Source organism: Psammomys obesus, unplaced genomic scaffold, assembly GCF_907164565.1.
Source record: "Psammomys obesus unplaced genomic scaffold, mPsaObe1.curated_primary_1811, whole genome shotgun sequence".
In the NCBI taxonomy this organism is placed as follows: Eukaryota; Metazoa; Chordata; class Mammalia; order Rodentia; family Muridae; genus Psammomys; species Psammomys obesus.
The window spans coordinates 830,612-858,211 of NW_026590405.1; the positions used below are offsets into that span (position 1 = coordinate 830,612).

Below are 27,600 nucleotides of genomic sequence, written 5' to 3' on the forward strand. Positions count from 1 at the left end.
AAAAAAAAAATAATAATAAGTAATATAACATAACATAACACAACACAACATAATATAATGGAATGGAATGAAGTTCTGAGACATGCTGTAATGAGGGTGTACTTTGAAAGTGAACACTTAGTGAATGAAGCCCATTAAGACTGTAGTACGCAATTACATGTATATGAAGAGTCCAAGACAGGCAGAGTGCCAGAGACAAAAAAGCAGCCCAGTGACGTTACGTACTTGGGAGTGGAAATTGCTCATTCATAGGATCAGGGATTTACTTTGGAGTGGTAAAATACTCTGGAACTAGACAGACATGCAAGCTGGGCAAACTACAAAAATGCTTGCTATCATTCAACAATAGATCACCTTAAAAATGGCAAATTTTATGTTATATGAATTATACCTCAATATACAGGTATATTAAAGTAATCACCAAAAAGACAAAGTTGTGTTAGGTTCAAACGTTGCATTGGGGGAGTGGGAAGGGAAGAGAGACAGAGAGTGCTATTAGCCCACGTTTGATCATCTGGTTTCTGGTGCTGCTGTTAATTATGTGTTGCTCTTCCCACTTGCTTTAAAAAAAATTTTTTTTTAACTACTTCTAAATAATCTACAAGTTAATTAGCTATGGGACTCAAAGCGAGTAGAAACCATTCTCAGGCTAAGCAAAGCCCTGGCAACTTTAAGAAATTGGCCTCCAAGTGACTGGACAGCACATTTATCTCTGCAGGGACTACGCCTATTGGGTAAATGTAGGCCGCTCCTGAATGTGTGGCCATAACTCGCATAAGGGGCATTTTAATCTGTTCAGCGGCCATGACCAAATTCTTAAGTAGCTTAAACAGCCAGCCTTTCTTCCTGACACTCCTGGGGAGCCGGGGTATGTGATCAGTGTCCCAGTATGAACCTGGCTCAGGAAGAAGCTCAGTGTCCAGTTTGCTCACTTCATGCACTGTGCCTCCTGCTAAGGGGCACCACGGTCCATCAGTGGCTTCACTCCGGGATGTCACTGAACACCGTGTTATCACGCATGCTGGTCCCCACTGCGTGTGGGCTTTCTGCCATGCCTGGCCTCTTTTTAAATCCACTCTTTGGCTCAGTCCCCATTGTCCAGGCTGGACCAGAAACAGCTGCTCTAACTGTCCAGCTCCAAGCCTCTGGGGGTCACTGTCACAGTCAACAAGGCTGAGCTCGCCTCACTTCCTCTTTCCAGGAGCAAAGAAGCTCTGGCACAGTCCTGCTGGCTCCCAGGAAGCCACATCTGTCTCCATGCTTGTAATTATCACTTAGCAAGCACACAGAATGATGACACCACTCTTTTCCTTGCCAAAATGAGACAAACAGAAAACATTGTAAAGCTATTTTTGACATTTTGTGATTCTATTTCAATTAAAAAGCCCAAAAAAACACCCTTGAGGTAGCTGACTTTGTTCTCTCTGTGTACTCTTAACAGGAGCTGTGTGCCCCTCCCTTCTATAGGAGGTCTGTCCCAGCCGGGTGTATGAGAGGGGCAGTAGAGAGGGGCAGAGCCACCATGCCACCCACAGAAGTGGTCAGCATACAGCCTGCCTGTTTGGACTGCCAGGACCAGTATTCCTGACCTTAGTGGAGAAGAAAGTGTGTCAAGCAGCCGGCTTCACGTATCTACAGAAGGCTACTTTTTCTTCATTTATTTCAGAAACAAAGAAATCTAAACACCCCATAGTATCAGAAGTTAATGTAACTGTTTCATGTCTAACCCCTGGCAAACCAATCTTGAGCAAGACCACTGACCAGACTAAACCTCCCCAAGACCACAGCACCAGCCAATAGAATATCCTGAAGATGCTAGGCGGAGAATAAGGTAGCAGAGCTGGCTAGGCCCTGTGTCCATGATGCTGACTATCACAGAAACCCATATCCTGTAGCCATCCCTGGCAAGGTCACCAATCACATCCTACATCAACAATGCTGCCAATGGGCACAAGGCAGTAGAGTGGGAACCCCATGCTTCTACCTCCCCATCAGGGCCCCCCATGAATGCCCCTCCTCTCTTCCTCTTTTAAGCAGGTAATTTTGACTACTACACATTTGTATTTTGTATGTTTCGCTACACTTATGTTAAAGGAAATGAAATTAAAAGGATGAAAAGCAAACCATCTACACTTGGTCCCTCTCACACAACGTTTTGACACGTACTGCACTGCGGCACAGCACTCTCAGTACCGAGCAGCTGAAATAAATGCCCTTTCCACCAGACCTCCACACCCCTCAGAGAAGGAGTATCATGCCAGTGGCTGAACAGGCCTCTCAAGGTATCAGTCTACAAATCACTTAAACTACGGACAGGAACATATTGTTCCAATGGACAGAAAGAGTGGTGAGTACTTTGCCCAAGGATAGGTCACTTATGTGTCCAGCAAAGGGCAGCCTGAGACTCTGGTGTAGTCATCAGAGCACAGGCACCTGGTCTGGGAACTTCAAAAGGTGTGTGTCAGAGCAGTAACAAGCACACAGCACTAAAGGAAGTTAAACACAGTGTCGTTTAATATCTCCATGAGACAAAACAGCCAAGGCTCAAAGGTCCCTGGAAAGTCTAAATCTGAGAAATACCTTTATGAGAATGAGGTGGTTGTAAAATGTTTCCACAGATGTTTTCTAGCATTTCACCTTTAAGAGAACAGGCCTCGCTTTGGGGTGAACCTAAGGGAGGCACACTGTGTGATGAAGACACAGAGCTGGCATGATTCATCCTTGCACTCAATCTTCGGTCCCGCCCTTTAAGCACTTGCAATGGCCATGCAGAAGGGAAAGGTACTCACTGAGGTTTGCGGTGGACCCTGACAGAACCAAGGCCTCCATCCCACAGACCGGGAGGAAGTCCCCTTAGAGGCAGGCTTCCATTCCAAGTTCAGTCAACATGCACAGCTTTACAGTGGACCCAGCAAGGAACACCTCTCCCCGTCCTTCAGTTCCTGGTCCACAAAAAATGTGAGACAATATGGAATTATTGCTTTAAGGGAAAGTTTGGGGCTGTTACATGGCAAGAGAAACAAACATAATTGCATTTCAGCCAATGAAGGACCCACATGCATGATTGTGGTCCTGAAAGAATATACACTAATACAGCACATGCAATTACATGTAGAATACACAGTTCATGAATATGTACAATAATCACACTGGTTTACGTATTCACCATACTTTGTTATTTTAGAGCATCCCCCTAGATAGAAAAACAGCTTTCTGTCAGCTGTGTGACACCTTGATGACCAAGGGTCCATTTCAGGTGACACACACATCCCATCCAGGCTATGTGAATGTATTGGCTGAAGTCTGGACAAAGGAAAAAAAAAACAAAAAACACCTCATGAGGCATTTCTCTAAATGCATACCCATCACTAAATGACATGAGATTGTCTAGAAAGGAAGCATGTGAGATGAAGTCTACAGAGATAACTGTCAAGAAAAGCAGACTAAAAAGTACAAGCCTGTGTTGGGGATAACAGCAGATTCCATGGGAAAGTCAAGTAGAAAGAAACCAGGTACAACCTATGGTCAGGTGCAGGAAAATCTACTGGACAAACAATAGACTGTCTGGAAAGTAGCTGGGCCCTCTGGTACCTTCTAGAGGGTAGTGGTGTCTGTGCCACACCATGGCTGACAAAGAAGAAAGTCATAGTTGAGTGCATCCTACAGGCACGGGCCATCATTCATCCCTTCACACTCCATCCCTAGCTGCAAGTCTGTGTCACGGCCCAGTGACAGACCACAGCATCCATGGGACACAGACACTACACTATGACCCAGTGACAGGCCACACCTAGCACTCTCAAAATGCAAACTTTACCAAGTCACAGAAACACTCTCTGGGAAATCAGTACGCTGGTATCAAACAATGTGAAATATGCCAGTAGAGGGAACAGAAAGAAAACAGTCATCACCAGGTTAAACATAGCAGGTTTGAGACCGTATACAAGCCAACACACATGTTTAACGGTGGAAATACTGTCAAGATCCAGGCCTAACACGTAACCTCTAGAGAGAACAATATGCTCTAGAGCAAAGTGGAAAACTAGAAGATGGAGTTGTGGAGCTCAGCAGTTGTAGGCAAAGGCGAGAGGCAGCAGGGAGCATGGAGAGGAAACCATGATTTCCATGGGACACGGAACAAGACATGAGACAAGCAATCCCTGCATAGACATGGCGGCATTTAGGAAACCCAAGGATGAAAACAAAGCTCCAGAACTGACCACAGTGACACTCACTGCTCAAGGCAACAATTCGCTCATGAAACTCTCCAAAGCACCTAGCAGAAGCTTCTGATGTAACTGGATGTGCCTACCATTTCATACTGGAGGGGGTTTTCTGTAGAGACTTTTTAAGTCTCTTGTATTGTTTTGCATTTTCCTTCACTATTTCATATTTTTCTTCATATTTTTTTTTATCCTGGAAATAACTCCCTAAGTCCCTAGATCAGTGCTTCTCAACCGTCCTAACACTGCAACTCTTTAATACAGTTCCTCATATTGTGGTAGCCCCAACCGTACAATTATTTCGTTGCTACTTCATAACTGTAATTTTGCTACTGTTATGGATTGTAATATAAATATTTCTGTTTCCCAATGGTCTTAGTTGCCCCTGTGAAAGGGTTGTTTGGCCCCTCCCCCCAAAGGGGCTGCAACTCACAAACTGTAGACCACTGCCCTAGATGATCAAAGTCTAATGTCCTCCCACTTCAAACAGTCCCAGGGCCTTTAACCCTCACGGCTCCAGTCTTGACCTACAGGCACTTACTGATGTATCAGTTGTGGCTGTTCCGGAGGATACCTGTCTGCTTCCTACTCTTTAACTTCAGGTTGTGCGTATGGAACAAAGTGACTTCCTCCTAAAATCGGACATGCAGAAATGCTTTCGCCAAAGGCCTACAGCTATCAAATTATCTCTGGTCTTATTAAAATGTGCTTGGCTCATCCATTCTTGAAAGATTTATTCATTAAGAATGGAATGCCAAGAAGATGTCTTCTTTCCACTCAATAAGGTGCTGTCCAACCAGGTCACAACCTTCCTGAGACACCCAAGGCTAGTCATTTCTCAGAAAGTGGCACTTTCCCCTGCTAAGGGTTCTGCTGGTCCTCAGCATTTAGAGCTTTTACCACCATAAGGCAGGAAGCAAACTTATTTCCATTTCACGTAGTTGGTACCTGTCAATTTCGTAAATTGTACATTGGTGGCTTTTGATCCTGAAAAACTCCTGGATATTACTCTTTAAAGTATTATTTCTACTTTTATGTCTCTTCTTTATAGAAAACCAATTCACCCTCTGTGAGGTTTTGGGGTCCTCACTCCAATCTGATATTCTCTCTTTCACATCTCTTTGTCTCTGTGCTGTATCCTGGACACTCATGGTAGGTCACAGGAAAAAGCTATAGAAGAAAGGTATGCACAAAAGGAAAAAAGAAGTACAGAATGTTATGTAACTGAGGTAGCTAAAGAGAAGCAAATCAATATGGAGAAGAGATAAAATCTTAGACAGGACATGGTATCCCATTCCCCTGGTCCTAGCACATGGGAGGCTAAGGAAGAAAATAGTAAGTTCGAGGCTAGCCTGGGCTACATGGCAAGTTCTAAGTACACAAGATACAGAGGGAAACAGTATCAAGAAAGAAAGACAGAGAGATAGACAGAATGACAAACAGAAAGACAGGCTGGTTGATTTAAATGATAACAGAGGCTATTCTGAAAGGATTCTGATATCAAACAGAATTGTGGATATATACAAAGATAGTTCTGATAACCATTTAGGAAACTTGATTTATAATTGAAAATTCTATACAGAGAAAACTATAAGCCCAAGTGCTTGTGATACAAAGCCTAATGAACACAGAGGACACAACACTAACTCCCCCTGAAAACAGACAAGGAGATTCATGAGCTCAAGACCACCTTCATGGAAAAACTCTAAACGTCCATTTTAAGAAAGAAAAAAACCAAAATAAAACCAAAGGTCAGAATCCCTTGTGCTTATGGTTGCAAAAAACTCCTTGTAAGCAACACATTATAACCAAGTAGGATTTGACCCATTAATGTTAATTCAACAAGCAACAATCAACAAGATTATCATTTGCAAATTTAAAATAAAAATACATATTTCAATAAGCATTTGACAAAAATAAAGCTATCGACAAGACTAACAAAATCATAAATAATCTGTCAAAATTTACCAACCATACATAGTTCTTCACAAACTCCTTACCCACAGCAATCATTGTACTCAGCTAAAACCATACACCACATGAAACACTAAGAAAATCCCACCCCACCCCCAAAAAAGCAGGAATTCTGCAAGGCTAACCAGTTTCATCATGCCTAATCATCACTATGCTGACATGGTAAAGAAGAAAAAAAAATTTTTAATGAAAAACAAAAGAGTACATGGATTGGGATCGTGTAAGAAAAAGCAAAGGAGAGAAAATAAAGTAAGGCTGTGAGATGCAAGTGTGATATTCTAAGTCAGTTGTATCTATATAAGCCAGTAAGAAAAAGTCAAGATTAAACCCGCTACATTTGTAATAGTATGGAAAAGAACAAAATACTTAGAACTAAATTTAACACAAATGCAAGCTTTACCATGTAAAAAACACAAAACATTGTTGGAAGATTTATAAAAGAGCTAAATAAACAGAAGCCATTCTATCTTCCCAGATTCAAAGACTTTCTGTTGTTAGCATGGGAATGCTCCCCAGATTTCTCTGCAGATTTGAGGCAATCCTTGGCAAATCTGCCCTTATTTATAAGAGTGGGCACGCTGACCCCAAATTTCACACTGAATCACAAACAAAACGGAATCACCTGAACACCCCTGAACGACAAGAACAAAGGCAGAATGCCCACCCTAGCCTGGTCCAAAGCTGTGGTAGGTCTCCAGGTGTAGAGTACAGCCTGGCACAAGAATACACACATGAGTCATGGGCTGGAACTGGGAATCCAGAAATAAACCTCATATCTATAACTAGAGCATTTCTTTTTTACTAGGATGCTGAGACTTTTCAACAGGAGAAAGAACAGCCTTTTCAACAAAAGTGTATGACAAATGGATATCCTCATGAAAAAGAGTGGTTCTGGACCCCTGACGCATACCATATACCAAAGCTAACTAACAACAGCTGAAAAGGCTAAGACTGCCAAGCTCTTAGGAGACACATAGCTGTAAAGTTGATTTACATATATTTACTGATGGCCTGGGATTAGGCAACTATTTCTTGAACATGACCTTTAGTAGCCAAAGGATAGAAAAATGGATAAATTGGGCCTGATCAAAATTAAAAGCTTTTCTGGGTCAAATAACACCACTAAAAGTAAAAAGTAAAAAAAGCAATCCATTGAATGGGAGAAATTTTATAACAATGTTATGTTTGATAATGTCATTGTATCCAGGATACACAAAGAACCCCTACAACTCAGCAATAAAAAGACAAGTATCTCAATCAAAAATAGGCAAGGAATTTGAATGCTATTTCTCCAAGGAAGATACACAAATCACTAACAAGCAAAATTCAACACTGCTAGACATGGGGAAAATGCTAAACAATACCACAATGAGGTACTTTCCTACCTGCTAGGGTAGCAATGATGCAAAAGATAACGAGTGTTGAAAAGGATGTGGGAAAAAAAAAATCAGAAATGCATACCCATTTTGTTAAAGGGCAGAACATCGTTGGACGATAGTCGAGCATTTCCTCAAAGCTAAACATAATGTGTTATGTAGGCTACGAGGAAAACTGTTATCAACAGTCCCTGACTCCTTTATGTCACTCTGCAATGGAAGACTGCCACTATAATCAACAGAGTGGTTGTCAGGGGCTCGAGGGGACAGGCGAAGAGGAAAACGGGAGCGGTGGAACTATTCTTTACCATGACTGCATCAACAACTGAAACCCTCATTTCATCAAAGCTCATAAAGCTATGTGTTTAAGAAGAGTAATTCTTATATAAATTATACTTGAGTAAACTTGTATTTACTGTAAAATACAGTAATTCCAAGCAGGAGAAATACAATGAAATCTATATACCCAGACATACAATGGTCAAAGTGTAAAACACCAAAATCCCAAAAAGGTCTCAAAAGTGGCTAGAGTATTCCTTTTAAAACCTTTGCTGTGTCATTTAGCTTGCTTCATTGTAGCATGGAGCCAAAGACAGGAGAATATGATCTCTGCCACACTTGCAAGAAAGTAACCCAGAAGCATATCTTTTAAGAATCAAGTAAAAATTCCTTTTAGAGTTATTTTGAAACATTTTTATCATTTTGCTTTTAGCTTCTCAGTCGTTATCTTTTCAGTCCTAACCACATCTAAAGCAGAATGCAGTGTAATGCTATCAAAGTCTTAGGATGCTATGGATATTTAAGGTACTATGCTACATTTGGACCTCTCAAAGACTTTGAGATCTATTGAAAGAAGATATTTTAAGTGCTACTATATTAAAAAAAATTATAATTCCTGGTGGTCATGAAAGAAACTACTGGCAAATTCCAGTAGGTAGCAAGGCCAAACTAAGGAAATAACAGACACAGAAACCAGTCAATGAGAAATGAGTCCCCAAAACCAAACCAAACCAAAACAAACAAACAAACAAACAAAAAACCCTTCCACTAGAAATGATTCAGCAAGTAAGTCAACATTGCAGATTTCTAGAGCACAGCTATAGGTCTCTTATCTTTCAGCATTGTTTCCTGGGTACTTGACCTCCATTTCCATTGTGATAGTACTATACTAGTTATAAACTAATTATACTAATATTATATACTAACAAATCCTATACTAGTATATGGATTATAACATATATAACAACATAGGAGGTACATCATTATTCCTGTCAACCAGCATCCTCACACTGCACACTTAGAGTCAGTACTCCAGAAGCTCAGGTGGAAGCCAAGAGCAAGAAGCCGGCTGCACTGCCCAGAAGTCCAGCAGAGGAGAGCCAGCTCTGGAATAAGCAGAGAGAAAGTTAGACACTGAGAACTGAAGGACTCTCCATCCAGAGACGTGGGTAAAGATACTTGTCACTGGGAGACTAAGTACATAGATGCAAAACAAACACAAAAGAAGACTCCAAAACTATACAATGAGTGAGAAAAATGAAGGGGAAATAGCCACTCGTTAATTAAAAGGCAGGAGGAAATTGAGGGGCTGGGAAGATGACTCTCAGTAAATGTGCTTGCTGTGCAAGCCTGATGACCTGGATTTAGTCCCTGGACCCACATAATGATGGAAGGAGAAAAACTGACTTCTTTGACCTCCACATGCATCCACACATCACACAGAGACACATGTATCACAAACACAATATTATTCCTACTTAAAGAGAAAAAATTAAGTAGAAAGTTGAACTAATTTTTTTAAAGGGAAGGAAAGACCAACGATTACTGTTTCAAAGAAAACTTTAAGTACAGAAGAGACACATGGATACGAAGTTTACTGACCATGTACAAAACGCTCAGACCTCAAACTGCAGGGCAACAGAACTTCAATACAGAAAGACATTTATGAGACAGGACCACAATGCACCACTCTAAACCAAGCCAAGCCCATAGACATCAAAGCCCTGAAAACACTTCACTGTGTGGGGCACAATGGGCATGTGCCTTTAAGCCCAACTCTGGAGGCAAAGGCAGTTAGATCATCTGAGTAGTCTAATCTACACAGCAAGTTCCAAGCCAGCCAGAAATATACAGTGAGACCTGTGGGTCAATAAAACATTTTAATGTATTTTAAATTATACATATTATTTATATATATATATATAACTTTGGTGTTAAGAAATACTTTGAAATAACTCCGAAGCTAAAAAAAGGAACATAAACAAGAGGTTTATAACTTGAAGTTTATCTAAATCTATACATTGCATCAAGAACTACTTAGAGGGAAATGTCTAACTTTAAATGTTTACTTACTTTTTTTAAAAGCTGAATACTACTGGACTTGGCATAGCCTTGCAATCTTAGTACTAGAGCCCCAGGTAGGAGGTTTTCAAAATGAAGGACAGCCTGGGCTACAAAGACAGACACTGTCTATACTAGTTTTCTTTGTGTGAAATACACCAGCCAAAACTAACTTGGGGAAAGCAAGAGGTTTACCTGGCTGACAGGTGACACTCCATCACTAAGAGAGAAGCCACGACAGGAACTCACAACAGGTATATGGAGGCAAGAACTGAGCAGAGACCACGGGAGAATCAGCTTGCATTCCATGGCTTGCTCATGTTTTTTATACAACCGAGGACCACCTACCCAGGAAGAGGGCTTTTTCTTGATTGCTACTTGATATTGCAGGACAGAGCCCACTATGGATGGTTCCATCCTGGGCAAGTGGGCCTGGACTGTTTAAGAAAGTTTACTAAACAGAAGCCAGAGGAAGAGAGAAAGCAAGGCAGTAAGCAGATGCACCCATGTTTTCTCTTTCAAACTCTTGCCTCGAGTTCCTTCTTGTCTTGGCTTCCCTAGATGATGGAAAGATGAAACAAACCCTTTCCTCCCTAAGTTGCTTTTGATCATCAAGTTTATCGCAGCACAGAAAGCAAACTAGTAACCTACTTCCTTCAACTAAGTCCTTCTCCCAAAGAAGGTGTCAAATTATGAATCCATCAGTGAAGTAAATCTGCTAAATCAAAGCTCTCAGAATCCAGTCACCTTTCAAGGATTAGGTCCAACCAAGTCGTTTCAACGTAGGAGCTTTCGGGGAGGGGACTGTATATCTACACTACAACACAAAAGCTATTTTTGTTTCCTTACTATATCTTATTTTGTTGTATTTTTAAACAAATGAATGAGTGAGTGAGCAAGTGAGTGAATGAAAACCTAGTCACTAAGGCAAAGGTTAACAACTGAACTGTCACTTCTACCTGCTGGAGGGAAAGATCACTTTGCTCCAATAGAGTGATACTGCGTATTATCAACCACCCTAGGACAGGTCTCATATTCAGGAAGAGTTGACCAGCATAGAGCTCAACTCCACAGTTTGGGGTTGTTATGTTTTTTGTATGTGTGCTTTCATTTGGTTACAGTTTCAGGGTTTTTTGTTTGTTTGTTTCTTTGGGGGGGTTTGGGGGGGAAACATGTTTTCTTGGTTTGGAGAGGGATATTGTTTTTTTTTTTTTTAATTGGATCTGTTTGTTTGTTTTGAGAAAGAACTTAAAGCCAGTTGGATAGGGAGCGGGGGAGGAACTGGAAGGATTTGGGGGAGGAGAAGAAAGAATATGGTCAAAATACATTTAAATGTTAAAATTGTTCAAATAATAATAAAAAAATAAATAAACCACAATACGAATATCAGAATAAAACAGGAATGAGACTATAGAAAAAGGCATGAGCTGAAGGTGGTAGCACATGCCATTAGTCCCAGCACTCTGGAGGGAAAGGCAGGTGAACATCTGTGAACATGAGGCCATCCCGAGCTACAAGGCAAGTTCCAGGCCTGCCAGGGATACATGGTGGGTTATCTCAAAAACTTAAAACCCAGATGAAAGAACGGATACATTTAATATGAAAGGGCTTGGCATAGCAAAAACACCATGATAAAAAATAAAGTATAAGTAATGAATTGCAGAGAATGTTTTTAACAGGGAGAGAGAGAGGGAAGTTGTGAAGCACTGGGGCACACAAGCCGGAGGATGCTGGGACTCACTGGCCAGCCAGCATGCCTAATCAGCAAGCCTTCTGTCCCAGCGAAAACATCCTGTTGCAAAAAAAAAAAAAAAAAAAAAAGTGGCAACTGATGAGAAATGATGCCTGAGGTTGACCTCTGACTTCTATACACATGTACATGAACATACGCAAGAGATATCTTTAGTATATTTACCAACAATCCATCAATAAAATTTTCCTAAACTGAAAGGACAAAATGATCAGGAATCTTAGAGAAGGGTCTGGAGAGATGACTCAGAAGTTAAGAGCACTGGCTGTTCTTCCAAAGATCCTGAGTTCAATTCCCAGCAACCACTTTGTGGCTCATAACCATCTATAATGAGATCCAGGGCCCTCTTCTGGCTTGCAGGCATGCAAGCAGGCAGAACACTATATACATAATAAATAAATAAATAAATAAATAAATAAATAAATAAATAAATAAATAAATCTTAAAAAAAAAGAATCTTACAGAAAAATACAATAAAGTAATGAAAAAAGATACTGATATGAAATAGATAATCACTTCACTGAAAAAGAAATACAATTTAAAACATCCATCACTTTGGGAAAAACTCAAAGGTTTCAGAACAGACTCTGTAGGCCCAGCCCTGATTGTAAGGCCACTAAAGATTGTGCTGATGGCTTGGGACATGGTGACTGTATGGGAAGGGGACTGCCATCAGACCCTTGCAAGCCTTTCCAGGAAGGCTCAATAACATGAGAATTCAAATGCTCAAGGTCATCCATCAGGGAACAATTTGCAACTTCAAAATGCTGGAAACTACTTATAATAAAGCAGCCTAGAGAGCAGAGAGGACAGAGAGCTGCTGGCACTAAGTGACTTGAAGAAGACAGAGCCATAGGAAATCCCAAAGTACAGAAACACGGGCAGGGAAGGCTGCATGACACACGCTGGGTAAAACTTAACTCGATTCTATGTTTGAAGAAAGTCAAAATAGTACATTCGGTTCTTCATATTTTATAATAAAATAGTGAAAAGGAAGCATATGTAGCAACGTATGTTATATATATTCTATGTGAGGAGGTTTGGAAACATGGACATATCTGACTTTTATAAGATGTAATATAGAAAATATAATTAAGAAAGTTTAGAAATTAACTGGCAGCGCTATGCTGGTGGCCATGTTGGTGTTTAACACTCGGGGGCAGGAAGGAAGGCCTGCCTTCTAGCACCAGCCAGGAGTTTCTTTCTGAGTACATGCACTCCTCACACGGGTAAACTACCAAGCAGAGCCAGGAAGAGACACACAAGGACTACCAGGAACAGGTAAAACACGGTCTCAGAATATCACTGCCACCTGAGGGGTGGCAGGAAGAGAAAGAACACTGTACCACTGAGTTTTTTTAAATTTCTGTACATATGCATTGTATGCATATTTATATATATATACACACATTTGGATGTGTGTCCCATGTGCACATATGTGAGTGTATGTGTGTCTGTATGCATAGTGACTTCTTAGTGATGACCTCTATGGAGCTAAAAGCAGAAACTCCCTAGGAAATAGTAAAAAAAGTACACCTACACCCAGAACTCAGTCTTTGAATATTTGCACACTACAAAGAACCAAGGGCCTTAAAGAAAATCCAGATGGGGGCTGGGAAGATGAGGCACAAGAGAAGTTTAAGATATTACATAAGAAAATAATGAAATGTTTTTTGTGTGTTTTGTTTTTTTTTTAAAGTGTGGAAAGGGATTAGAAAGAAGAGGGGAGAGAGAGGGCACAGTCCTTCCACCTAGTTAGCCCAGAAGATGTCTGATCAGACATGTCAACTTCTAAATCACAGAGGCCTGTGAATGAAACATCCAGATAGTAGCGAATTAGAAAAACAGAAAATTCACAAAGCAAAATTGATAATACTAGATAAGCAAGAAGGGAAGGCTCCTACTCAGGGCAGATGCCCCAAGTGAATTTATAACAAAGACATCATCCACAAAGATGATGTCTAACCAAGAATGCATGAACTAGGCCATAAGGATACCCCCAAATGGAAAGGATTTTTGAGTGGTTTTGCATTTGTGTGGCTTGGGTTTTGGGACAGTGTCTCACTCTCTGTCCCAGTCTGGCCTGAAACTGGCTATGCAACTCAAGCCAGCCTTGAACTAATGGCAACCCTCCCACCTCAGCTTCCTGCAGTGCTGGCATTGCGAGTGTAAGCCAACATGCCAGGCTAGTAAAGAGCTTTCATTTCATGAAAGAGATTGTATTCTTCAAAATGTCGATACAGAAGCCTGTGGGAAACATCCCAAATGAAAAGAGAATAGAGTCTCATCAGGTACAGCACAGTCCTAAGCCCCGGGTCCTGACTCTACAGGGAGACATTTGGCGACGGACATGCTTGAGCTGGCCAGGGATGACAGGGTCACTCAGCACGTAAAAGCGCTTGCCAGACAAGCCTGACAACAGAAGTTCTAAGGAGGGAATTGACTCCAGGAAGTCACCCTCTGACCTCAATATGTGACAGATGTCACAACAGGTTCTCTCTCTCTCAAACACACAAACACACACTTTTTCTTTTAATTTCATGCTTCCATATCCCAAGTTTTCAAAGTCACATATTTCCACAGCCACCCATCCATCGCCCTCCGTCAGTCTTCAGCTTTTTCAACAGAAGGGACTCAAATCTGTCTCATGATGGTAATGACGGCCCAAGGACATCTCTCTGGCCCCATCTCACTGAGTCCCTGAGCGTCTTGCTGGATAAGAAGATAGGGATCCATGATGAAGGCCCTCGGACATGAATGCTAACCCCAGCACTGGCACAAGCCACACTGAATACGGCCCAGACTAATCAGTTCACAGTGAAGAAGAGAAGGGGCAAAGCCAGGGGTCTGGACTTGTGCCTGTGCAACGCTGACTCATCTCGGGTTTCTGCTACTTCAGTGAGAAAATAGGAGAATTAAAGACCTTGAAGATTAGGTGAGGAACTTCTGCCTGGAACATTAGACTTATCATATGGCCGAAACCATCTGGCCATATATTTATTCCTAGAAAGGAGTTGACCCCCGCCCCCACAACAGCTAAAATAGCCTGCAAGTCCTTCCATACCTCCTCTGAGAGCACTGAGCAGGTACATCCTAGGGGTATGAAAGCAGGGGAAAGGACCTAGCCAAGGTCACAGTAATTCCAAGAAAAGCAGCCTGTAATTTCTAGATTCCCAAGCTATAACCCGACTCCCCAGTCCAACCGGGCTCTGGTCAAAGAGCTCAGTTCCCACGATTTCCACCCCACCCCGACTCAAGATGAACAGGAGGGGATGGAGTGTGCTCTTGCACTCTCGAAACAATTCTCTCCAGCTACAACCAGCCTACCAGTCTGACCTAAGACCCAGTCCCTTCACAGGGGAGGTAGGCTTAAGAGGTAGTCCCTCACCAGCTTGTGAAGAAGCTAGGACACAAGCAAGGAAAAAAAAAATCAAATACATTTCTCAACAAAGTGGGCAAAGCTGTAGATAACAGTCTTGGTATTGGGGCATAAGGAATAAAGCCCCTATGTTCCTCCCCTCCCCCAACACACACACAAGCTTCCTTTACTATAGCCTAGAGTTTCTGGGGCCTGTTGCTGGTGGCCCTTCATATGCAAAGCCAAGGCAGCATTAAGACCCTATTCATTCAGTGTGTATGGTTCTTTGCACAGAACAGGAAAGAGCACCCTGATTCATACTATTGCTTTGTGGGGAAAGAAAACAAGACCCAAGAAAAGAACATGAGAAACGGTTAACCAGGAAATCAGCACCCTGGGCCCTCAACACTGAGCGACATGCCTAAGAGTCAGGCAACATCAGCTGCCCTGAGCTCCTGAGCTGGAGCTTAAGAGTTCGGTATAACCATCCCCCACGCAATGTTCCTCGCTCTTCCCCAGCCGCTAGCCCCGCCCCAAGAGCACAGCAGGAAAACTGTGGAGCCTGCATACCAAGCATTGTCTCAAGGTGTCTTAGAGGAAACAGCTCTCCACCCTATGTGCTCTCTCTAGCGATTCTCTGGCTCTAATCATTGTCTCTGTCTTGTGAGCTCGCCAGACAGTCTGGCAGCAGGCAGTAGAGGGGTGCATGAGTCATCTACCCTGAAGAAGAGAGAAAAAAAAAAAAAAAGCCAACAACCAGGTCCTCAACAGCAGATGGCAGTCCAATCCGAGTCTCTGGGAGGAAAACATACTCTTGAATCCTAGGAGAGGAAAGGCAGAGTGAAGAAGGCCCAGAGGACTATGAAGAGAAAGAAGAAATAAACCACCGTCTGACATCTCACCAGCCTCCCTGGAGTTCTAGAAACTGCAGGACACCTGCTGGCTGAGGAGGCACTGGCATAGGAGAGGACCGCTACAGTTACAGCTGGCTAGTGAGCCCCAAAGAGTCACGGACACACCGACCAATCACCACAGCCATGCATACCTTACCCTGCTCTGTGAAAGGTGTGAGTGCCCCTCCTCGGCAATGTTGCAACTACCTATCTTCATATCTGGTGTTGCTGGTCTGAGACCCTTTCTACGTGGAAGAGCCAGCATTCTGTATGTGTATACACACACACACACACACACACACACACACACACACACACACACACACGCTTGCGCACGCTGCTGCCCCTGTACACAGCCAGCAGTTCCACCAGATCAGTCTTTCTGCTAGGTCAGCTGTGAGCAATATTGTGCTGATGTCATATCTATTAGCAGGCCTTCTTTCTGTCTCCCTGTCCCTTTCTTTTTCTAAGATGGTTTCATGTTCATGTTGGCCTCCAAATTCATAACCCTCCTGCCACAGAACTCCCACCCCTGCTCCAATGCTGTGATTATAAGACATGCACCATTAAACCCAGCTATATATCTGTCTTTCACACAGTAAAAGCTCTAGTTGGTTCTTCCTGCCCAGGCACAGGCTTCCATAGCCCACCCGCAGCCCCCTTCAACGGAGCACTCTCAGACACCTGAGGCCTCACCTGTGGCAGACAAAGTCTCTTCCCCAAGGCCTTCTGCTCCCCTTCATGGCAACACAGATTTGGCAAAGCTTAGGGCAGCCTGCCAGAGTACACTTGGACCAAACCCCACCACAGAATCACAGGCACGCTGACCAACCTCGAGCACACCTCTTTTGAAGATTCTGCAGACTAGTTAATTAGAATTTCCATGACTGTGGGGAGTGAGAACGTTACAGATCACAGATCAAGAACCAACATTATTTGGGGCTATTTTACTCTCCTTAATTGCCATTTATTGCTCAGTTCTGTATCTGACCTAAACATCCCACCTTGGTTATCAGAGAAACCCTTTAGAGCTACTTCTTAGCAAATCACTAGCTTCCACCAGCACTAAAGCTAAGAATGTGTTCAGGTAAAATTTTAAAACTCCAGCAGATTTGTCCCTCAATCTGCTCTCTCCACCAGTGAAATTGGTGAGTTGGTTCATGACTGTCTTTGTTCTGTCATCTCAAGCCTAGCCTTGAGCTCCAAGCTCAGGGATTCTGCCTCAAAAGGGTGGGGGAGAGTCAGAGAAAGAGAGAGAGAGAGAGAGAGAGAGAGAGAGAGAGAGAGAGAGAGAGAATAGCCACTCCAATAGAACATGTCATTCAGAACTACTTGAAAGTATGTTCCTGTGCCATGGTCACTCATATTTGGCTCAAAATAAGCTAGTTCTCATTCATTTTGGTATAGAGCTATGTTTTGCTTCCACAGTATATAGCTGGTCCTGGACTGACACATGTGAACATATCTTGGACCCCAAGATCCTAGAATGAATTCACCCTCTGACATACCATCCTCCTTGCCACAAGCAATCCATCTAGAGTCCACTCAGCTATGGTGACACAGCAAGAGACAGAAACCAGAGAGAATAGCAGACCAACAGAGCTGGGCCCAGAGGAGGAAAGTCAGTACTTCCGCTTCTAAAACTATGACATCAAAGAAGAAAACCATCACTGGCTCGTGGGATGGCTCAGCTGGTAAAGGCACTTGCCACCAGGCCTGAAGCCACAAGTGTGCTTCCCAGAACACATAATAGGGAAAAGAAGCGACTCACACAACTGCCTCCTGACCTCCACACTTACATACACCCACACTCACACGCACACAATAAATAAACGCAGAATAGATTTTTATGAGGGAAAAAAAAAACAAACCTCACTTTGTTGATGCCAGTTTGTCTAGGGAACTCTTTCAGCAGCTTAACCGTCCTACTGAAGTCACCAGGAGTTCAAATTCACACACCCCTTTCCTCCAGCTTCCTTGGGACTTCTGGTCTATCAGAGAAGTTATCCTGCTCCCCACAAACTCTAGACTCCATCTTTTCACCTCTCTGAGGGGTCTCATCCCCATTCGCCCCCAAGCCCCGTGGCCACCTGCCCAAACCATACTCTCATCACACTCAAGGACAACTCTGAGATGGGACTCCTATCTCTGGCACCCTCTTGATTCACACAGGCCATCATCTCTGAACTGTACTTTTAAAAGCATAGTTTCACAATTATTTAAAAAGAGGATCCTCCCTATTAAAAAAAATCATCCCATGTTTAATTTTTTATTAAAAGCTAAAGACAGCTGCAAAGTGCCCAAGAAATTGAAAAAGAACTACTAACAGAGAGAAAGAAAATAAAATCATATAGCTTAAACTAAGAAATTCTGGGATAGTGAACAAAATTATGGGATACACACACATATATATAAGTTATTACAAAAAGAAAATGTTATAAAGGCCTTAAATAACTATGGCTAAAGTCCTGCTATAACTAAACAAACATGAAGGGGAAAGGCTATTGGTAGCTCATCTGATAAAATGCTTGCCATGCAAGCCTAAGTTCAACCCCAAGAATCCATGTTTTTGTTTTTGTAATTCCAGTTCTGAAAAGGTAGAGATGGGGAGATTCCTAGGGACCCTTGGCCGGCCAACCTAGCCTACCTGAGCTACAAGCCAGTGAGCTAATTCTGCCTCAAAAAAGGAGAGGGAGGGAGGGAGGAGGGGAGAGAAAGAGAGAGAATGTCGGAGGAATGGCATGCAAGGTCTCTACACCCATGCACTCGCACACATAAAAATACACATACATGTATACCCACATATGCACAAAACAATTAGCTTAACCCTCACAGAAGTCTTGCACTGACCTTGACCCTGAGTTTGACAATAGTTGTAATGCTATGCAAGCTCCAGCCCTAGCACTGGCCTAATGGGAGCTCTAACTTAGGCTAGGCCGCATAAAATAGTGGGACAGGTTACAACTGGAGAAATAGTTAAAAGGATCAGTAAAATTCTAACAGGGATTTTTTTTTTCCTTTCTAAATTCAGCATTTGCAATCATCAGTGAACTCACCACATTAAAAGAGGAAAGAACGTCATCAGCTGAGTACTCTCTGTAGATGGCGTCTGTGATGTGTGTGGGAGTGTACATGCAAACGAATGTAGAGGTCAGAGGTGAATGCCAGCTCTCTTTTTTTCAGTCTTCACCTTATATTTTAAACAAGCCTCTCCCTAAATCTGGACCAGGCCATTTCAACTAGACGGGCCAGGCCGCTAGCCCAGGCTCCCCCCACCTAGATCCCAGCATAGAGATTACAGATGTGCGCCATCATGCCCACCGGGTGCTTCTGATCCAAACTGAGGTCCTCGCACTTGTATAGTAATAAGCACGTTCGCCACTGAGTCATCTCTCCAACCCCAGCTGAGCAAAACAGCTGCAGCTAACGTGTAGTAACATGTGATTTTCAATTTTAACAAACAAGTGATAAATAGCAATGGAAAGAAACTCGGTAACTTAGTGATGACTATTTAGCAGTCAACTACAGCAAGCAGCGTTTGGGCCAAAGAAAAGCTACATCAAAATTCAACCAGAAATCCCCTTACAACTAAACATATCAACACACAGCCACATCCAAATATGCTATTTTCCTCTATACTGTCATGTATAGGATAAATGCAATATCAAAATCCCAATTACAATAACCACATTACATAAGTCAGTTGGAAAAGGAGTTGGAGAGAGAGAAATTTATAGCAAAGACAAACGATGGTGAGACAACATGGCTCCCTACAGACCCTGAAGATCCTTCAGCTGCTCACAACTTAAAACTACAGGTCTGAAGCTGGGAACTGCAGTACACAACTGTAATTCCAGGCACTCAAAATCAGTGAGGCAGAAGGATTTCTATTAGTTCAAAGCTAGGCTGGGCAAGTAACAAGTAACAAGTCCCAAGCCAGCCAGTCTCTGTCTCAATCAATGAATCAATCAATGTTTGATCCATTTAAAGCCACATCTCAATGTGAATAGTTTTGTTTGTTGCTTACAGGATAATAATACTTTTGTTTGTTGCTGACCTGGAACTCATGATGCTCTAGGATTCTGGGGTTACAGGCACAGAATTACATCACTGTGCCTTGCTTCGGTGTGATTCACTTTGTAACTTAAAAATCTTTTCTAAAGTTCATCTAGACAGCAAGAGGCCAAGAAAGCCAGACAATTACTTAAAAGAGCAGGATTCTCCATCAGACGTGTAAGTACCTAGAAGATTACAATAATTCCGACAAGTGTGAGGTGTGATGGCACAAGAAGAGACTGGCCAATGAAGGAGCACGGTGCGCCATGCAGAGGGACAGCACAGTCACTGGGGAAATGAAGCATTTTCCAGTGTGTGAGGTTTTGAATATTTATAAGAAAAAATTACTTAGGTCTTTATGTTTCTAACTAAAGCTCAAGTAAATTGCACAGTAAATGAAAAAAAAAAAGAAAGAAAGAAAACCAGGTTGTCCAGGTGTTGCCCTGTGCTTCAGGGTAGGAAAGGGTTTTCTAAATGAAAACGATAGACGATAGGAAGATAACTAGAACATAAAATGAGTCGCCTAACATGCTACAAAGCAAAGGCAAACAGCACAACTGGAAAAACACCTTCCTCAGAAGACACACACAGTGTGTCTTCAAGAGGGGAATGCTTACGCACCAAAGTAGCCCCTACTGAGCCTGCCCACTGTGACACTGCTTCCCTATGGCAAGGTGCAGATGTGCATGGGGCCCATTTCCAGAGAAGATGTAGCTCCAGCCTGGCTGGCCCAAGGCTGGTATAAACTAGCAACCTAGACCAGTCTGGCAGCTCTCTATTGGGGCCAACCTCCTCAGTTTAGGAATTCAACAACAGCAGAGACAAGCTGTACACCACGATGCTGACCTCCACACTGCTGGAGAGCAACAGTGTTCCCTGTACTCACATCTTACAGAAGAAACAACACAAGCCGCTAAGGGGCCTTCAGCCTACACTAGGTAGAACATTTCACAGAACGCTAGGCAGTAGGAAATACAACACAAAAATGTAGATCCATTTCATCCCCTGTCAGGCATAAGACCTCATACGTCTCCCTAAGCACTGGGCAAGAACCATGCCCAACACACAAACTCACGAGCACAACTAAGGACAGCGAGGAAGAGGTGCTCCACAAACATGGAGGAAAACAGAGTGCAGTCTAAGAGCCTGAAAAAGAACCCTAAACAAAGGGTATGGAGGCCAAACCTGAAGAACTCAAGTGGCCAGAAAAGACCCATGTGTAGCTGTGCTTTTGGCTACTTTATTTTGTTCCTTATACTACTCCTATCCCTTCCAACACCCCAACATTAGGTAGGAAAGAAAGGAGGACAGAGGGGAAAGGAGGCTAGATCTCTTTAGACTATTTCCTGCTGATTAGGGGGGTCAAGTTCCTTTGGTCAGGTCCAAACTTCATCGTCAGGATATCTCCAAGCAACAACCAGCAATCCAGCAAATAGCAAAAGCAATCAGCAACCAGCAAAAAAGTAGCAACAGGGACCAGCAGCAGCAGGGGGAGCAGCAGCAGGGGGAGCAGCAGCTGCCACTTTTTTCTCAGGGCTCTGACATTTTTTTAATACTTTCTCGAGAGTCCCTAAAATTCCAAACATAAACTAGTTTTAGCTGGCAAAATCACGGTCCTACCAGAGCACGAGACAAATCATAGTCAACTGCTGGGTTCAATCTGAAGCAGCCCCATATCCCACACCTGGGATTAAAACAAAAACATATTCCCAACATAACTAGGTTTTTAAAGAAATTAAAATTCTCACTGCACCCAAGCCCCTCATATTCTGCATGATGGAAGCCAGGATATATGGGGTGGGGATAAGACACCCTCTCTGCAACTGCGGTGACTGTGACTGAGTTCTGCCCTGGTAGGCAAAGCAAGGAAAGAAAACTTAAGGGGCTTTAATTTCATGATTTTTTCTAAAATATTTTATGGCCTTTTAATTTTCACTTTTCATAAATCTATAAATATATAATTTTTTAAATTAAATAATTATACAAAGCTTCTCCTGAGCAATAGCAACACCCACTCATTGCCATTGATAACCTCTTCCTGGGTTTTTTCATTTTATTTTGATATCTATTCACTCCACATTTCTAATTACTGGGTCTGTACTGCTATTCTTGACTTAGATGAACGATACCCTACATTTTAACTTCCTTCTACGAAGCTGATTGTTAGTTCTCCTGAGCCCCCACCCCATCCACCATCCTCGATGGCGATATTACTCTCTTCACCTAGTGCTAAGTCCTTCCCATACCACAAAGCATGGCTTGCTTGTCAGTTTACACACTCTCCATAATTCCTCTCCAAACTCAGCCAGTGGCCCAATTGCCTTTGGATCTGCTCTGACCTCTGGCACCATCCTGGGATACTCTGGACGCAGGTCACCTTCCAGCTGGGCTAGTTCAGCTCTTTCTCTCCTCTAGCAGTCCTAGGTTTCCAGACCAGAAACCCACTAGAGTACAGCCCTACTTTCAGCTGAGATACTCCCCGGCCCTGCCCACAAGTTCCTAGGTCACTGCTCTTCTACCAGGCTGGAAAGGATATAAGGAAGGAACTTCTCAGACAGGCTTTTCATCCGTCTCCTGCTTCATCTCCATTTTTACTGCCTCTTCCATTCACAGTGGCAGACAAGTAATACCATTCTTCAGACTCAGGGGCAGACACTTAACACATATGTAACAGGAACACGTGTGAACCATGCATGTTGTGTATAGTGCATATACAATACACAGGTCCTGCTTACACTACACCCTATGTACACTGCACCACGCATACATGCATACACATTCACAAAGGCAGCGTACGTGCTTCTGTCATTTTAAGGAATTTTTGAACGATTTATTTTTATTATTCTTTTGTGTGTGTGTGTTTGCGTTATGTGCCCATGTTGTGTGGGTGCCCACAGACAGAAGAGAGTGCCTGCTCTCCTGGCACCTGGAGTTACAGGTGCTGTGAGTTGCCTGATATTGGTGCTAGGAACCCCTGAAAGAGCAGCGAGTGCTCTTAACTGATGAGCAATCACTCCAGCCCTCGGTCGGATGGTTGGTTTGGTTGGTTGGATGGGATTGTTGACTCATTTTTGTTTTGTTTGTGGTTGCCAGAATTTGGGCCATCATACATGCTAGGCAAGAGCTCTACCGCTGAGCTGTAGCTTCAGCTCCATTTTCGGTGATTGGTTTTTAAAAAATAGGAGAGAAGGAGAAGTCAATGACCATGGCAGGGCTCATTATAAATTGTATCTGCCATTTGAGTTTGTTGGGTGTTTTGTTTTGTTTTTGAAGTCAAGGGAGGCAACTTTTCATTTTAAGAGAGAGCTTCGAGCCTGGAGTGCTGATGCACACTTGTAACCCCAGTACTTAGCCTGAGAAGGGGGATAGTGAGTTTGAGGCTAATATATGTGGTATAGCACACTCAAAAGAGGGTGTGGGGAATACAGCTTAAGCCATCGTGGGTACTAACGGAAGTGGTCTGTCAGTAGGCACAGGAAATATGTAGCATCAGGGATCACATGAGTTTATCCCTAAGCAAACAGGAGAGATGTTAGCACCCAAGGCCAGCCCAGACAGCTCTACAGGACAGGAACAAGAAAGGCTGAGAAGTGACTTGAGCCCTTGGGACTGGGCAAAGGGCGGAAAAGTGCCTCTGTTCTTCACTGTGAGAGCAGTGTAGCCCTTAGCAGAGCCTGACACCCGATTAAACGGAAATGCGAGGATGAGAAACGGGAGTGACAGAGGCAGGTCAGTCTGCCAGAAGTGCTGCAGGGACTGGCCGGGATCCAAGGCATAGCCAAACCCTGGCCCAGGAGACTACAGGAGGCTAGTGCGCATGGCTGGGCAGTCTCCCCACAGCCAAGTCCCTCAGTCTAAATGACTCTCAATGCACACAGCAAAGTGAAGAGCTTGAATGATGACTGTAAGCTGTGAAGCTGGGGCAAGTCACCACCTGGATCAGGACAAGAAGGAGCCACTCAGTAGACTCCATCTGTGGTAAGGAGAAAGGAGTTGAAACTGGTTTCATAATTTCAAAAATTTCCAATTCTTTTAAGTTCTCAAAGAAATCTGAATAAATATAAAGGCAGATGAGCAAATTGATATTAAGAGAAAAAAAGAAAAATCCTTTTGGCAAAGGATTTGTTCTTTTTCTCAGTTCTCTTTAGTATAGGTGAAGAAAAAGGAGCTCTGAGATGGGACTAGGAGCAGTAGAGGAGAGTGGGCATCAGTTTTTGTCTACAAAATGCCACAGAATTGCAGGGCCATGACCCAGGAAGGGCCCTCCCGGGCTTCTCCATGGAGGGCAGCATTCATCTGGCTCTGCGGGATTAGGCACCTTCTGGGGACTGTTGAAATGGAAGCCACGTGTTTCCAGAGCTCCCACTCCTCCTAGGAAGTGTCTGTTGCAGATGAGCTCTGTTCTGGTTTGGCACAGCAGCCAGGAATCCCACCGGAAGCAACTGTGGTGTCCAATCAACATCGCCCACGGTGGTACAGCCATTCTGTTCCTAGCAGCTCAGTACCCCTAAGAGCTCCCTCCTGACTCGCAGTCGAGGCCACAGGTGCCCACTAAAAAGCTCCTGACTCTACTTGACTAGGGCCTTTGGGAGCTTCCAGAGTCTGCCTGCCGCAGCCCACCAGAACCCATTTGCTCACAGCCTTGATGGCTCAGACTGTGCAGCGCAGCCCAGCCTCCCTAGCAGCCTGGCTGCTTTGTCACTAGCATTGAGCCCACTGTGCAGAGCAGACGGCTGAGGTAACTATGATGGATTCTGGCCCAACACCCTGCTTTATTTCCAGCATGGGAGGCCAGATCAAAACTCATGGCCTCCATCTGCCAGGAGGATGAGTTGGCATAAAAAATATGAGGGGGAAGGCCTAGCAAAGAGAAGGTGTTTATATGCCAGAGATCCAGAGGGCTTCCCTGGAGAGTTCTGTGAAAATTAGATACGGTTGGCACAATTATAAAGGTGGTCTTTGGGCAATAGGAATTTTTTTGTATGTCAGAAACAAGAATCATCAACAGTACCCATTATCAAAGCAGACAATTCAGCACAAAGAAAACAGGCTCACAGTACCTTGTTCCCATTTGTCCCCCCTGTGTTCTATTCCCACCTCTGCTCTGTGCAGACTAAGAGCTAGTCTTAGAATGTACTGCAAGGCATCTGACAAATCCCCTGACACCACCTTGACCTCACTTCTGCTTCATGGCCCTGCACATACTGCTCCTGCCATGATGTCTCCTTGCAGCTCTGTGAACACACTGGGCATGCCCCCAGCAGCCTTTATGCCAATTCCCCTGGGCACAGAACTCTTCCTCTACCGGCACCCTAGGACTCACTCCCGTACCCTCTGTAAGGCGCTCCTCAGATACCTACCATCCTAGAGGCTCTTCTAAGCACCCTACTGGCATGGAACCAACACTGCATTTTCCCTTCCTTGTTTCCATTATGTGATCTAATGCATTAGCTGATCGCAAACATGTTTTGTGTACCATGCAAGGATGTCACTATGCTGGAGGAGTGCCCAGGCTGTCCCAGGAACATCAGGCATATAAGGAAATAAAAGAACAAAGGGAGTCACTGCCCCAGCAATTTGCTAACAAAAGCTCTGTGCATAACGGTCAGGACTCCAGTACTACATATGTCACACGTTCCCAGCCTTACATATTATCTCTCGTGGGAGGCTTTATGAGTAAGTGACCACTCTTCTGTTGTGGCAGCTCAGGGAGGTCAGTGGTTTGTGACTGTTAAGCTCTCCATAGCCTCACAGGGCTGCTGACAGGCCCAAGGAGAGGTTAAGGTTTGAGAAGTCTCATCTCATCACCACGGAGTCAGACTTGGCCTACCACTCGCAACCGAGATAGCCCGAGAGTTCCTTCACTGTCTAAGTCTCCGGTGGGGAGGGAAACGGCAATGCCCTCTACCAGGAGCACTATGGGGACAGAGCTAATAACTACTGGAGATATTCAGGTCGAGAGAGCCAGCATAAAGCAGGGGCTTCATTAATATTAGCAGCTATCATGCTTACAGGTTTTCTATGAAGGACTGTTTAAAAACAGTCCTAAAACAGCAACTTTTCCCTGCTAAAAGCTGGGAAAACCACCCTTCTATTAATTCAGCCCAGTGAATTAATACAAAATCAGCATCCACAGGGTCACCTAGCAGCTCAAAGTTTAGACTCTTACCAACACACAGATCTTCAAGGCGCTCCACCTTCTCAGTCCCAGCTATCACAGTCTTTCTTACATGTAGCCAATTCCCAACTTGTACAGTAAACCACTGAGTAGTTTTCAGTAATATTTTTAATACTTAATAAACTAAATAAAATTAAACAGTATGTGTTTTTTTTAAAAAATATGCCTCAGAATGTGTTTGGTAAATAAGAAACAAACTGAGAAATTATACAGAAAGTATTAGTATATGAAGATAATAAATGGTCATAATAGATATACTGAATTTGTTAAAGATATGAAGCATAGAATGCTAAGGAGATACAACAAATGTATTTTAGAAAGCCATAAATCAAGTATCTAGTGATAAGGTGAAAAGTACACTAGATGGGGATTAACAGCATATTAGATAACCCTGAAGAAGGGATGAGCTGACATAGAAATGGAACAATCTGCCTAGGTCCAAACTTTGTAAAGTGAAACATAAAGACATAAAGATTCTCTCCCCGAAACTAGAGAGGCATGTTCCAACTGGAGATGGAAGACGAAGAACAAAAAGAATGCCCAAAGTGTTTTAAAGATTCAGCTAAAAGTTATGAGCCAACGAACAGAATCCCCCCCCAAAAAAAGAAATTAAACCAATGTATCATAATCAATCACCTAGAAGGAAAATCTTAGCCTCTGCCAGAGGGCTCTGCCAGTGAGGGTGCCTGTCACCACGCCTGATGACCTGAGAGCAATCCCTGCGCCCCACACAGTGGAAGAGAGAGTCAACTCCCGCAAGCTGCCCTCTGACCCCCACATAAACACCATCACACATGTACGTGGATACACACGCGCGCGCACATGTGCATGTACACACACACAAATAAATGTAACAATGTACCTTTTCAACTTTCCAGGAGAAAGCAAAAACAGCATTAAAATCTGCTTGCTAGCTGCTTTTGCCACAAAACAAACAAAAAGGATAATTATAATTATAGGAGCCTTTATGCCGTTTGTATATATCCCAAAATACCACTGTATACATTAAATATACATATACCATGAGCTTTACTTCAAAATGAAATAAACATTACGTACGAAAGGAGGAACACAGACATGGTAGGTGGAGGAGGGCTCAGAAAAAAAAGTGCAACCCAGAAGCAAATGGAATGATGTCCCTGACTAATGAAGAGAAAAACCATCAATGGGCAGGATGAAAATTACTTTCAAATGTAAAAGTAAAAGTATGACTTTTTCCAATGAACAAAAGCTAAACTAATTCATAATCCAACATGCCTGAACTACAAATAATATTAAAAGAAGTCCAGAACACAAAAGGAAAGTACCAGAAGGAGCTCTAGACTTAAAGAAAAGATACTAGAAACAGAAAAGATTTGTTTGCAAAAATAATAGACCATTTAAAGCAGAAATAATAGTAATATCTTATAATAATATAATTATCTTATATAATTGTTATATACCTTTACTAGT

General features: G+C 43.0%; 1 long non-coding RNA gene across 1 annotated transcript in view; it reads right to left on the reverse strand.

The window, feature by feature from the left end:
• Positions 1-2,807: 2,807 nt before the first annotated feature.
• LOC129676690 (uncharacterized) overlaps positions 2,808-27,600 on the reverse strand; it is an 89,801-nt gene continuing 65,008 nt past the window's right edge. The window contains exon 3 of the long non-coding RNA XR_008720106.1: positions 2,808-2,942. This is a non-coding gene — a long non-coding RNA (uncharacterized LOC129676690). The remainder of the gene's footprint in view (positions 2,943-27,600) is intronic.